Source organism: Sitophilus oryzae, unplaced genomic scaffold (assembly GCF_002938485.1).
Source record: "Sitophilus oryzae breed Bouriz unplaced genomic scaffold, Soryzae_2.0 scaffold_578_pilon_pilon, whole genome shotgun sequence".
NCBI lineage: Eukaryota > Metazoa > Arthropoda > Insecta > Coleoptera > Curculionidae > Sitophilus > Sitophilus oryzae.
Window position 1 is genome coordinate 2568950 of NW_022147171.1, and position 11396 is coordinate 2580345.

Consider the following 11396-nt stretch of genomic DNA (forward strand, 5'->3'; position numbering starts at 1 on the left):
AAAACCGGTGAGATTTTCGGAAAAACTCTTAAACACGTATATTTTATTTTGTTGTTTTACATATTTTAAGATTTTTTATAAATTTATACAGGGTGTTTCATAAAATATGACCATTGAGTAATCACGATTCTGCTTAAACTGCTTGACGTTTAAAGCTGATCTTTGGCAAACGGATTGACTGAGGGGTTTCTCGAATCTCAAATTCCAAGAGGGTGAAAACGCTCCTCAAATATTACAATATTTTTTATTTAAAAAACGGTTAGTCTTTCGGGAAAACGCTTGGACAAGCATAATTTATTTGGTTTTTTACATATTTTGAAATTTTTAAAAAAATCATACAGGGTGTTAGGTTAGTTTTTGAAAAAAAAAAAATTCTTAACCACGATTCTGCTTAAACTGCTTGACGTAAAAAGCTTATTTTTGGCAAACGGATTTTTTGAAAGTCAAATTCCAACGAGATGAAACTACCCCTTAAATATTACCAAGTTATATAATAATATCGCCATATTGCTTTTTCTCATGCTGACATAAATGTGAGAAAATTTTATCCAGTTTGTATGTTAATGGAAATTCTTGCTTTGCTTTATCATCACCATTACAAATGATTAATTCGACGCGAACGAAGTCGCTGGTACACGCTAGTGAAACATATATGGACATTGCAGAACACAGGCGTATCTAGAAAATTTTACAAAAGGAAAACTATAAATGGATAAAATCATGTTATATATCATAAAATCAAGAGTTATAAAATATTAAATATTAAATACTAAAGAAAATGTTAAAAACAAAATGTTAAAGGTTTTAGAGAAGAAGTTTCAAAGAACAAAGAAGGCATATTTTTTGTTTGGTAATTTGAAAAGAAAAGTTATAATACCAGACTAATACCAAAGTAAAGGCTGATTATTATTTAGCAAATACGAGTATGATGAATTAGGGAAATTAGAGAAGTATTCGTTACATCTCCGGTATGCTGTAATAAGTTAAGTTTTCAATTGAGTCATTAAGTAATTAATGATATTAAATATTAAACAAAACATATTTTTTGGTAAATTACAGGGTGGTTCGAATTGTATTGGAAAAACTTCGACAGCCGATATTCTACCGATAAAATAAGTAAAAAAGTTCGTATAAATTTATGTCCTAAAATGTTTCATTTCGGAGATACAGGACGTGGAAGTTTCATTTTTATTTCGAGTTTTTCCAAATAAATTCTGAACGAATGTAAATATTTGGATGAAAATTGATGTCTCGGTATTTTTTGACATGAGAATTTTTTTTTCAATGCCATTATGATTGATATTTGCAGGGGGCGCCACCTACCTGTCTTTTAACTGGTTTGAAGAGTAATATATTTTTGTCAGTACCTGTATAAAACTACTGAGTAAAAAATATATATTTCTTACGTGAAAAAAGGCCTCTTAGCAAAAATCGCTACGACTAATCGTTTTAAAGATATTGGTAATGAAAATTATCAATACATGGCATTTTTGAATTTGATAGCTACTTGTATAAAGCTTTGTCATAATTTTTCATAGAAAAAATATGATGTAATAGTGTCTGTTGAACCTTTGGCACAAAACATTTCCAAATTTACTATTTCAGTCTACTATCTATTGACCATGTGTAATTTTTGTCAGTGATGACGTATTGATCATTTACATTACAAATATCTCCGAGAACGGTTCCTCGCACCGATTTTTACAAAGAGATCTTTTTATGTATTAAATTGCCGATAAGTATATTTTCTCAGTAGTTTTATACAAGTACGGACAAAAAGTTATTACCCTTCAAACCAGCTAGAAAATATGTAGGTGGCGGGCGCCTCCAACAAGTAGGAGCCACATTGACATTGAAATCAAATTTCTCACATCAAAAAACTACCAGCCATCAACTTACATTCAAATATCGATCTTAGTTCAGAAATTATTTGGAAAACATAAAAATAAAAATGAAACTTCTCCACCCTGTATCTCCGCAATGAAGTATCTTAGGACATAATATATTTTAGAACACTATTTGCAACATATGCTCCCGAAGTTTCCGGAATACAATTCGGACCACCCTGTATAATAAATGCCCTATTTCATGATAATATAAGGGTAATAATTATTTATCAAGTTTAATAAAGTGTTAGCAATATTAGTAAAATAAAATAATACCATCCAAGTAAACATGAACTCATTTCATGTACAGGGTGGCGCCTCTCATACGCCGCGGAGGTTTGTTTTGAAATGAAATTTTGTGAGCATATGTAGGTTAATTCAGAGCACTTTCTAAAAATATAGAGAGTTCTACAGGGTGTCCCCAAAATAAGTCACTTATCAAAGTTATGTTTTTTTTGTAATGGAACACCCTATATATTAATTGATTTTCGGATTCTGGGAGATAAATAAAGGTGAGTTTTATGAGAGAAGTATATGACTAAAATGTAAGGTTTTTGACATAATATTTAACATTTTCTAGAAATAAAGAACAATTTTTAAATTACAATAAAAGCTACCTAAATTGGAATTTACCCGTTATAGCCTAATATCTAGTTAAATTAACTATTGTACTTTAAATCAAATTAAAACTTGGTCCAAAAAGTTATACAGGGTGAGACAAAATTAATATTGAACATTGGTCACCTTTAAAAGCATGTTACTCTTTTATTGTAAATGGTACACCCATATATTATTCCGATATTCAATGGAAAATTCATGTCTCCTCAAAATCCTATTATGGTTGCCTACTCCCAAAACAAAGATTCTCCTAGATATTTTCATTTACATGATTTGATCTGAGTAGATCTTAAGTTACTAGTACTAGTTACTGAGTAGATCCTTAGTGTCAGTTAAAACAAAAAAAAACAAAAAATCAGAAATTTATCGAAAATGCAAACTTATTCTGCATCAGAGAGAATTGATATGATTCTATTCGTTGGTGAATGCTCACTGCCATATATACAAACTAATAGAATAATTAATAGAATACTTAAATAAATGCTCCTGATTTTATCTAGTCTGGGTTTATTTTTGGGAATATGTTAAAAACAGTCTATACAAAACTCGACTAACTAACTACCTATTATTGTCGACAACATGAGAGAAATTATTGTAGCTGCTTTTCGAGGTTTCTGCTCCACATATTATGCCTTTTAAAATGAAAAGATCCTTTTGGCAATCACTTTATTGAAAAGGAAGCATTTTGAGCATTTGATTAATAGCTAATTTTTGTCACATAATTATAGATTTATATCTTATACATATATAAACCTATAATTATAAAAAAAACTTATATCGTGTGCGTCTCAAAAGTGGCTCACCCCTATAACTTTTTTTATTTTTTTAGATAAAAAAACGAGATTTGGTATGTTAGTATATGACTTAAACTAGGATTGATTGACGTATTGAATTGTTTTTGGCTACCACCTGTTTTATCGGAAATGACTACAACTTTTGATTTTTAAATGACACTCTCGGTATTTTTTTACTTCGATAGAGAGATAGATCTATTCAATAGAAAATGATATTCTGAATATAATGACATATCATATGTCAACTTTTGTTGTTTTTTTTAATAAAAAATCGTATTTTAAAATTCAATCTCGAGTGCCATGGCTATGTTATAAACACTAATTCTTAATCAAGGAGCCTTGGAAAAATAGATTTGATCGTCTAATGTTTTTAGTGTCTTGTCCTGGCCAGTTAGAAAATGCTCAAATAGTGATTCCTACGAGAGTCTCGTTTTCGAGAGTCTCGTATGGTCTCGTCTCGTTTTCGAGGCGAGACTGAGACGATACTCGGAGAATACGAGACGAGACTTTTATTGGTCTCGTCTCGAGTCTCGTGCGAGACTACTTGTGTCTCATACGAGTGTCTCGCAGGTGAATACTTGAAAAACCTTTACTTAAAAACCAACTTTTACTAAGTTCCGAAGTGCGTGTGAAACAACTGGTAATTCTCGGCAACTGACACCTGTGTTGGATGTCCCTACACGCTGGAATTCCAGTAATGATATGTTGCAAGTAGCTCTTAAAGGCAGACATGGACTCGGTGTATTATGTCAAAATGTTGTTGATTTAAAACCATATGCTCTTAGAGATGAATAATGGATACTGCTAGAAGAAGTGCACAAATTATTAATCAACTTTCAAATACTTTCCAAAAAACTCGGAGGAAAGAAGTACGTCACCTTACCTATGGTGGTTGTATGTATCAATATATGTACTAATAGACAATCTTGAGAGCAAAATATTTAAATGGGACAGAAAAACAAATCGAACCCCTGTCGAAGAGCAGCTTATTGTTGGTTTTCAGGCTGCTAGAGACAATATACTAAAGCATTATCGTAAAACAAACTGCAGTTTTAATTCTCGATCCACTTCATAAGTTAGAAACGTTTGATATGACAAAATGGGGCCAAGAATTATTAAGACTAAGGAAGATAATTCGATTCAGAAATTTCAAGATATTTGTAAAGTCTATTTTCATCAATTAGAGGGACAACGTTCGACAGAAACTGCGGTGGCGCAACAAGGGTCCGAGAAAATCTTGGACCTGAAAAGTCGGACTTTGTAATTGATTTTGATGCCCTGTACGCAGTAAATCCTACCCCTGCCGAAGGAGAATGGATGCAGGAGCTTCAAAAATACTATTCAATTCCCCGGTGTAATAAAGACACATTCATATTACAATGGTGGAGAAGTATGGTTCTGAACTTCCCATTTTAAGTTTGATGGCACGAGATCTCTTGAGTATACCAGCTACCTTAGTCCCGGCGGAAAGGTTATTCTCTCGTGCTGCGTTAACCATTAGAAAACAAAGAAATCGTCTTAATAATGAATCTGCACGATGTCACTATAAATACATATCCCGTACTGGACTGGAAGAAGGATTATGCATGACGAAGTTTCGATACTTTCACGAGACTCTCGTACGAGACGCGAGACGAGACGAGACTCGATACGAGACTTCTTATTTTAACGGCGAGACGAGACAAGACTTTATGAAAGTCTCATCTCGTTGGTCTCGTGGGAATCACTATGCTCAAATAGTATTTTTAATTATATCTCAAATTTTTCAAATGGAACGAGGGTGGCTCATTAGCATATTTGGAAAAAGCATTTTTTTACGAATAATTTGATACCACACACTTGGTAATTCGAGTCAAATTTTCGTTACGAACCGCAAGTTATAATTCCAAATAAACCATATACGAAAATGTCAAAAGTTGACATATGATATGTCATTCTATTCAGAGTGTTATTTTATGGTAAAAAAATACTAGTAAAAAAATACCGAGGGTGCCATTTAAAAATCAAAAGTTATAGTCATTTTCGGTGAAATAGGAAGTGACCAAAAACAATTAAATACGTCAATCAATCCTAATTTTTGTCATATACTAACATACAAAATCTCGTTCTTTTAACTGAAAAAATAAAAAAGTTATAGGGGTGAGCCACTTTTGAGACGCACCCGGTATATAGGTTATAGTTTTAATTCTGTAATAATTAAAATATGTTTTAAACGTGTATCTTTTTATTACCATTGAGTATTTTACTCCACAATCTTTAATTTTTGTTAAATTAACAAAAGGTGTATCACACAGCCACCTAGATTTTTTTCAAATAATAAAGATCTACTGACGCAAAATCATAAAAATTGAAATATCTAGGAAAATCTTTGTCTGAGAGGTAGGCAACCTTGATAATATTTTGAAGATATATAAATTCCCCACTGAACACCGGAAAAATTTACTGGGTGTTCCATTTAAAATAAAGGAGTAACTTGCTTTTAAAAGTGACAAATGTTTTATATTAATTTTGTCTCACCCTGTATAACTTTTCGGGTCAAATTTCAATTTGGTTTAACATACAATGGTTACTGTAATTAAATATCAGACTATACAATGTCAACTAAAATTTAGGTAGCTGTTATGGAAATTTAAAATTTACTCTTAATTTTCAGGAAATATGAAATATTATGCCAAAATCTTTAGATTTTAGGTATATCTTCGTCAATAAAACTCACCTTTATTTTTTTCCTAGAATCCGAAAATCAATTAATATATAGGGTGTTCCATCAGAAAAAACACAACTTTGATGTGTAACTTTTTTTGGGGACACCCTGTATAATTCTATATATTTTTCTAAAATGCTTGCTTTCAGTTAACCTAGATATGCTGCCAAAATTTCATTTTGATATAAACTACCGTGTTTCTTGGAGTTTCCGTGGCGTATGAGAGGCGCCACCCTGTATTTATGTAGTTAAAATCTCAAAATACTTTAAGAAACCATGCACTATAACATGTATATAAATAAAACTCTATGCTTTTAATATTTTTTCACGATTATAATAGCGCTGTATGATCGAAAAAAGGCGTACAGTTGGCTATGAAATGAAAATCGCTGTCATTTTATATGTACAAAAAGGTATCTCATCGATGTTTATTTCCAAGCCAACTGGACGTCGCCGCCGTTTGTTTTCGATCATGCGGTATTTAAAATATTGGTTATGAGAATGTAGGTAAAAGGCATTCACAAACTAGACGAAAATCGTCAAATATTAAAACTGGGTCAAGTCAAATGCGGTTAGTTATTGCTGAACATCACAAGTCAAGGATTATTTTCATCGAATTTTAGCTGAAAATAATATTTTTAAGATTATAAGGTTGCTAATTAGTAGAAGTTTGTAAAATAGATTATTTTATGGTATAATGAACACAAATAATCTGAAAGGAATTCTAAAATTTGAAAAAATATACTTAAACAGGACCTTTACAAAATATCTATATATTGCGTTGAAAATATATCAATATAGCACTACAACAGTGTTATCATTTTATTTTCCCCCATATTTGACAGGATTTAACTTTTTGAAGTCAAGTTTTAATACGTAAATGGAACTAATTAATAAAAATATATATAAACAAAGTATCGTGTATTTCCCGTGATATTTCACCGTAACTACTTCACTAAAAATAGGCACTCTAATTTATTTTATAATGAATATTCTAGTTAAAAAATATAAAGTTAAAGTGTGTTAAAAGTGGATCAAAATAAAATTCTAATACTGTACATTTGAGGATGTATATATAAATTAATATTTACAAAAATATTATGGGATTCTTAACATTGGACCTCTTCAACCATTCACGATTTTTGTGAAATTTTAAATAACAATGTTGATAGATATTTTACTTTTTATATTTTAGAAACATAACCCCGTATATTAAGATACACCTTTCCCCCACTTATCCCCACCTATTCGCAATATTAGAAAGCTCATTACTACCTTACATTCGTATCTAACTACAATTAGTAATATCACATAAGGAACTAAAATATATTAAACTGAAGCGAGTGTAAACTTACCATTAAATATCGTGACACCGTTTTTCATATCGTGTGTCCTGCTCATAGGTCCTGCTGCATTTAATTCTCGTATACGACCTGTAATCTGCAGAGTACCGGCACACTGACTGACTGACTGAGTGAACTCGTCTCGCTGGTCACCAGGTGGTAGGTACTAGGCCACTCTCTCTCGGTCTTTGGGTTCAAATCGTCTGTCTCTCTTGATCACATTCGATTGGTTTGCGTACCGTAGCAATTCGAAAAGGTACTTAAAATTTCAGAATTACTTAGAAATTTTACCTTTTTGAACTTAAATTTCGTTTAATTTTAAAAATGGGATTTTCGAAAATCTAAAATTTGTTAACATTTATCGAACGCAGGCCATAAAGTAGACCTTAAAAATGCAAACATTTTAATGCTATATAGCATCTCAACGAAAAACGGAAGGGGCGATTCTAATTCAAATAAATATAATAGTTATTTTTTTTTACAAGACGATAAAATTGTATTTTATCGTCGACCGAATAGATTAATCGCGAGTGAATTAATTTCGGGAGACGATAATGCAATTTTATCGTCGTGTATAAAACAATATTTTTTTCCATAGCGAGTTACGTTTTAAAAAATATTCATAAATTATTATTTCAAGGAATTTATTACGAGTAGAAAAAATATTGTGCTGGGTTGGCGTTGGTTTCTATGTAATTTGACAAATAAATAAAGCTGTCTCTTTAGTTGTCAGTTTTGAGTCAATATTTTTTAATTCTTTTTCGTGTTGATTGCTGATTGAATTGGAGCCAGATATGGCTCAAAACGAAATAAGTAAATTACCAACATATATTCAGGCTGAGGCGACAAATGCCATATCCAATCTTCCATTTAAATCCCGAATAACTTATGAAAAGGAATTCCCAATTTTTTTTAACCTATCCTCGCTGTTAAAGTATCATTTAATCTACCCTTGCGGTTAAAGTACTATTTCCTACGACTAGTCTAGAAGATGCAATTTGACACACGGAAAACTCGATCTGAAATTGGCGCGTGGCTAACGTCATATTCAAGGCCTGACTGTTTTGACAGTTCTACCTAAGTGATCCAGAATTAGTAGTCGTAAACAAACCAATTGTTTCCATTAGTTTCGCAACAAATCTGTGTTTTTTACGCGTTTCTATGCTAATAAAATTATACTAAATAATTTTGAGTGAATAGTAAACTATCTAGATCCGATTCTTAACATCGTACCCGCGAAAAAAACCATACTTTCGGTAAAAATTATAGTAACACCGGCGATACCGGCTGTGTGTCCGGGCTAGGAAAAAGTTGGGGAATTTATATAAAAACATAATTAATAGCGTTAGTGTTAGTGTATAGTGTTAAACCAACCTAAGTGACGTGTATTTTTATGTAAAACAGTTTTCGTTTCTTTATTTTTACTTTGTGAAATAAAAAATTCCGCGATATTGTTCTGTGCCTGTGCCTTGTAGCAGCAATTATAATAAGTCCTCAGGATGTGTCTACATTCTCTTTCCCAACAATATTAGCTGTAACTAAGTCACGTCCAAAACCTACAGAACATGCTGTGCCTACAATTTTTCCAAATCAACCCTCTTATGGACCCTCTGTGCATGTTCCCATAAAGAGAAAACGTCCCGATGAAAGAAAACAAGATTTGGAAATTCAGGATGAAATAAATATTGAAAAGTATTATTATTATTATGAAATATATATTATTATTATGAAATGGCAATATATTTTAAAGAAATTAAATGAATTTGTACTTTATTTCAGTATTTTATATAATAAAATGATTTATCTTTTTATTTACGATTTATGGATTTTCATCAAGTAACCATTGATGAACATCGAACTACAAATTACTTAATGTTAATAGTTAATTCTATCTGATATCCACATTTTTTAAATATGTTAGGCAAATTTTTACAATTATTTTTAATTAAACTTTAAAATGTATTCTGCCGTTATCATATACAATACATTTTCTTAACTTGTCGATAAACGTATAGTTTTAAAATTTTTTAATATTTGGAAACTTTTTATCACAGGTATATTATTACTAGATGCTAAATGCTCGCTAACGCAATTTTATGACACGCTTTTTATTATCTAGATTTTATTTTATTTATCTTATGCTGTAGTTTATTTCATGTTAATATTCGTGCTTTAGATCTAAATTTTAATGCTATTCAGTTACTTTAACGCGATAAAAAGTTAATGTTATTTTTTAATACCTTTCAGTATAATATTTTTCATATTTATATCTGGCAAAACTATCAATACATACTATTATTTATGCAAAAACTATATGCAGTACCATATGGCACAATACAAAAGCCCGACTAGTGCGGTGACGTCACAAATCGATGTCTCTGGCCTGTATGTCATGTTGGTTATGATTATCGTTTTGCAAACTGTTCTGTGCTAAGGATTTAGCATGGGATGTAGCGCACGATATGTGTCATTTTGCACACGACATGTGCCAATTTTAACATTTTTAATCTCCAATGTTTAGGTGAAAACCCAAACGCAACGCAGCCGTCAGAAAAGTGTCATCATTACATCGCAAATTATTTCAGAAAACTGGCAAAAACTGAGTGAGTCTGGTGCTAATTTGTAGTCGTAGAAAAAATAGCGTTAAAAACTCGTTCGAAAACTTCTTTGTACACTCGTTCGACTTGTGTCGAACTCGTGTGCAAACTGCCGAACTTCAACAAACTGCCGAACTCGTGTGCAAAACGTCGTTTTCGAAACTCGTTGTTTAATATACTCAAATATACTATTTTATCTACTATTTTTGATAGATATAAGGTAATTTTAACAGTTGCTATGGAAAAAATAAATGTATTGCTCAAGCATCTCTCTAGATGATAGTAATCAATTAGTTTAAATTTTTTAGGCGAAATATCCAGACATTTTTTTAAGACATGAAGTCGCCCTAAAGATATCATCACTATTAACATTAACGTATTGTTCTATCATCCTAATGATTTCTCATGTGTATCCGTAGTAGCTTTTAATATAAATATAATAAAAACAAATATGAGTTTAAAAGTCTAAGAATGGCAATGAATTTGTTAAACACAGATATAAAGTTAATTACTGACTCAAGTCCATTTTATCTGTCAGCTGTAAGCTACACCCTCCATTACTATTTAAACTTCATGATCATTAATATCCATAGACATTAATTTAATTTTCAATATTTAAATCTTTATTTATCAGAAAAGTTGTTTCTATTTTGTCCCTGGTAGTGTATATAATTCACAAAACATCCCCCTTTAGAACTTCGTCTGTCATGTTAAGAAATGAAAGTAAATAATAAAGCGCCTCTCGTGTTTGTTCGCACTCAAAAAATTTCAATTAATGCCTGTATATATTTTAATATATTTTTTAAATTTACATTTTTTTAATTGTAAAGTAATATATTACATTTAAATGAAATATATTACATAACAATTATGTCAATTACAGGATTACAAGCTTGTTTTCTAACATTTTTTAAATAAAACGAATTATAAAATTTCAATATATGTATATTTGTCGTAGGTATGAAAAAAGTAAAATATAAAATGGACAAACGCTTACTTACATTGCAATAAAACATCCAGTTTTAGTTTTGCAATCCAAACGCAATATTTCTATTTCACAAATAAAAATATCCGACAACACTAAAATCACTGAAATTTCCGCGGCTGACAACGAAAACTGAAAAATATAACGGCACTTTTTGTTTTGAACCTGCATATCAACATTACGCTGTACTATTATGTGTTTGTTATTGAAATAATATAAAATATCTAATTATAACTTGTAAATTTTAATATTTTAACATGATTTTAACTACTTTTGACAATAACCTTTACAATAACTAACTTTTTGTTATCAAGATGACATTTTAGACGGCAACTGACATATGTCATAATATTTGAATCTTAAATATGTATGTAATATAATTTAAATTACTATAATGCAACTTTATACTTAGAAAACATTTATACATTCACAAAATACAACAAAGTCTAATAATATAGTTTGAAAACAA

The 11396-nt window shown here is 30.7% G+C and overlaps 1 protein-coding gene across 1 annotated transcript in view; it reads right to left on the reverse strand.

Moving 5' to 3' along the window:
- Nucleotides 1-7418, reverse strand: part of LOC115887650 (peroxidasin homolog) — a 101420-nt gene extending 94002 nt beyond the window's left edge. Inside the window, exon 1 of the mRNA XM_030907113.1 lies at nt 7358-7418. The gene's annotated coding sequence lies outside the window, so the exon portion shown is untranslated. The remainder of the gene's footprint in view (nt 1-7357) is intronic.
- Between the last annotated feature and the right edge of the window lie 3978 nt (nt 7419-11396).